Source organism: Limulus polyphemus, unplaced genomic scaffold, assembly GCF_000517525.1.
Source record: "Limulus polyphemus unplaced genomic scaffold, Limulus_polyphemus-2.1.2 Scaffold3251, whole genome shotgun sequence".
NCBI classification, from domain to species: Eukaryota; Metazoa; Arthropoda; class Merostomata; order Xiphosura; family Limulidae; genus Limulus; species Limulus polyphemus.
In genome coordinates, this window is record NW_013668861.1 from 32,459 (window position 1) to 36,288 (window position 3,830).

A 3,830-nucleotide genomic window follows, 5' to 3' on the forward strand; every position below is an offset into this window, starting at 1 on the left:
GTTTGTTTGTTTGTTTGTTCTGAATTTCTCGCAAAGCTACACGAGGGCTATCTGCGCTAGCCGACCATAATTTAGCAGTGAAAGACTAGAGGGAAGGCAGCTAGTCATCACCACCCACCGCCAACTCTTGGGCTACTCTTTTACCAACGAATAGTGGGATTGACCGTCATATTATAACGCCCCCACGGCTGAAAGGACTAGCATGTTTGGTGAGACGGGGATTCGAACCCGCGACTCTCAGATTGTGAGTCGAGCGCCCTAACCACCTGGCCATGCCGGACCACATGCAGCTCACAATGTACAGCCATTCAGTATTCAAAACTTAAATTGGATACATCTTTGGATCTTCTCCGACATTCCTTTCTTTGATTTCTGTGTGTTAATGTTTGATGGTGGCCTATTGGTTAACTTGCCCGGTCTGTGAATCCGAGTATTAATGGTTCATGTCCCATTTAAGGCCATGATGTGCTATAAAACTGACTATCAAATCCCACTATTCTGTCAGACAAATTTATTCCAAAAGTTGGAGGTGGGCGCTGTTGACTAGTTGCCTTCCCTCTAGTTTATTAATTTAAAATTAAGAACGGATGATAAGATATAGTACAAAACTGGTTGATAGCCATAGTTAAGTCGCTGAATAAGGAGTTCAGGGAATGTCATATGTAAGCAGCTGATCTACAAGTTTTAGCTTGTTAGCCAAAGGTTTAAAAGCCAGATAAATTGTTATTCAAAGCATTTATGTTCCTATCCTTCTTTTGGTTTTTCAAGTTGGAAGAACTTAATGGTTATAAAAAGTGATTTTTTTATGCTGTTTAGTGGACAATATGTCAAATGTCGTTTGGTGAAGGCCACAGAGTTTGGCTAGTCGTGGACTAATGATACTTTAAATATATTTAATATCAGATTTGAATTGGGCCTCTTGAACAGGTTCATAATAAATTCACTAAGAAATCACAACTGATCAACACTGGTTGATAAACACATAATTGTGTATATGGTTGATAGTAAAATATTTGTGTCACGGAACTTGGCTGAGAAAGGTCATTCATGTTCATTTGATTGCATCACACACAAGGTTTAATAAATGGACTACCAGACCTCATCTGGTTGAGTTAAAACTTTTGTATTGTTGGCAACAGAGGTCTCGGCTTGTCAGAATAAACAGTTAGCAAGGTCAGTAGAAAATTACAAATCTTGGTTCCACTCTGAGCTTTTGCCCTGGGAGGGTTATTGGCCCCAGTTGGCTGGGTTCAGGGCTGGATTAACCAAAAGGCAAGACAGGCAGTCGCCTATGTGCCCATGGTGTCAAGAGACCAACAGTGGTTATGCTTATTCTGTTTATTTTTAATGCCTTCTTAGATATCTTTTAAAGTTATAAACTGTAGTATTTTAAAAGATTACATGTGGTAAAAGGCTAGTTTTATGGGTAAAGTTTCAAGGCAAAGAAGAAAAACGAAGGCTTGTGGGGAAAGGAGGTTATAAAAATGAAGTTGCCTCCGACCCTGGTTGAGGTTACAAATACCAACTTGTTAGAATTCCAGATATTGACTGGTCAGGATTTCAAGTTTCTGTTTTCCAGAATAATAGAATTACAGTTTGTCAAAGTCACAATTCATAGAATGGGTAACGCCATGGACACATATCTCAGCCTATTAGTGTTACAAAACATAATTTTCATAAGAATAAATTTTAGCTATCAGAATATCAGATTTTAGCTCCTTGTTATTCATCTGATCTGGATATAACCAGGTTGTACAATAAGTTATTGGCTAGTCAAGTATATTATTTTTTGAAGTCGCCTTGAGTTACTAATCTAAGATTGCTTGAAGCACAGATTGGCTAACGAGATTCATCTCTGGATAGTGTCAAAGTTTTAAAATTTTACTTAACTTATAGCGAACTTATAACGCTAGAAACCGGGTTTGAGACCCGTGGTGGGTAGAGCACGGTAGGCCATTGTGTAGCTTTGTGCTTAACTACAAACAAACAAACAAATTAGATTCTGGCTAGTGTTACTGAACTTACCTAATCATGGACACAAATTTCAGCTTCTGACTAGTGTTTCAGAACTTAGTTAATCATGAATACATGGTACAGCTTCTAGCTTTTGTTACAGAACTTAATAAATCACGAACACATATTTAAGCTTTTGGCTAGTGTTACAGATCTTAGTTAATCACCCAAGATAAACTAAGTTCTATAAAACTAGCAAGAAGCTGAAAATTATGTCAATGATTAACTAGATTCTATAAAACTAACCAGAAGCTGAAAATTATGTCCATGATTAACTAGGTTCTGTAACACTAGCCAGAAGTTGAAATATCTATCCACACATGTTTCAATTTGTTAGTGTTACACAACTTCGTTAATTATAAACTCAGAGTTCAACTTGCTAGTGTTACAGATCTGAGTTCATCAAAAATTCAGATTTCGGTTTCTTAGTGTTATAGAAGTTAATTCATCATGAACATAGATTCCAGCTTGCTATTTTTACAGATCATAGTTCATAGTGGACTCGAATCTCAGATTGCTAGTGTTATAAGTCTAATTTATCATAAATATAAATTTGAACTGTTAGAATAACATATGTTAGCTATACGGTTCTCACACTGTTATTGATACAGTTCTTGTCTGGACAGAGGTTATACATGTCGATTCGGTTGAGTTACAGATGTTTTACACACACACACACACATGTTGAGCGGTTTGTGTCAGAAATATCAGTTGGTCAATGCTCTGGTTCAACTGGATAGATCACAACTGGTCAATGCACTCGGTCAGCTAGATTGATCTCAACTGGTCAATGCATGCTTGAATTAGCTAGGTAGATCTGAACTCGTCGATGCCCTGGGATAGTTAGATAGATCTCAAGTAGTGAGTACCCTAGTTTAGTTAGATTGATCCCAACTGGTCAATGGCCTGGGTCAGCTAGATAGAATCACAAAATTTAGTTTCTGAAAATCACATAGCCTCACAATTCTTTGGTCATCTTTTTCACCAAGACAGCGTTTCAGGTTCATCAGAACATATACTTTTGTCTACGAAAATCAAGGATTTAACCTAGTCGAGGAGTTCTATTACGACAGCGGAAGTCACGTGACGCTGGTGACACGTGATGAATTCTCGAATGATCATGAATGATCGGGGAGACCCGAGTGTATTCGAGACGCCTCCTTCATTGGTATATAAGCCTGGCAGAGAAAGCCTGCGGGAATGAATGAAGAGAGTTCCGGGTAATTTACAATTCTGTTTCTGTTTTGTACTCGTAGAAAGCAAAGTTATCGAGATTTTGAATCGCTGTGATTTATAGTGTGTATTATAAAAGTAGTTAAGTTTAAAGTGACAAGAAACTTATTGATTGTGAAATTACTGTGTACTAAAAGTTTATATCGAGAAAGAATAAACTGGGTTAATCAAGAAGAGACTTGTATTGCTGAAGTTCCTCGGAAAGAATTTATACCGGAAATTAACAAACAAGCTGATACGCAACAGTTCTTTAAATATAACATTTCTAGCACAATACAAACGAATTGTAATCGTAGACAACGAAATATCTAAATTCACTTGTATATATGCTGTACTTTATAAAACTTTAACTTAAGTTATGCCTAAGTTCGATAAAGAGATAAATTAACACTGTAACCTGTGTACATTTACTGTTTACTTTAGTTCAGTTAGGACTAAACTTTACTGTACTTAATACTATCGATAAATAAACTTATAATGTTATTTTATTCTACGACCTAACGTCAAACGTTTTTTAAAATCTTCATAAATTTTTAATATTCTGTTGTACAAAATGGTTAGTAAAGTATATTTACATTCCCCTT

The 3,830-nt window shown here is 36.5% G+C and overlaps 1 protein-coding gene across 1 annotated transcript in view; it reads left to right on the forward strand.

The window, feature by feature from the left end:
- LOC106468992 (alpha-L-fucosidase-like) overlaps positions 1-3,830 on the forward strand; it is a 36,775-nt gene that overhangs the window by 4,562 nt on the left and 28,383 nt on the right. The gene's annotated exons all lie outside the window — the stretch shown is intronic.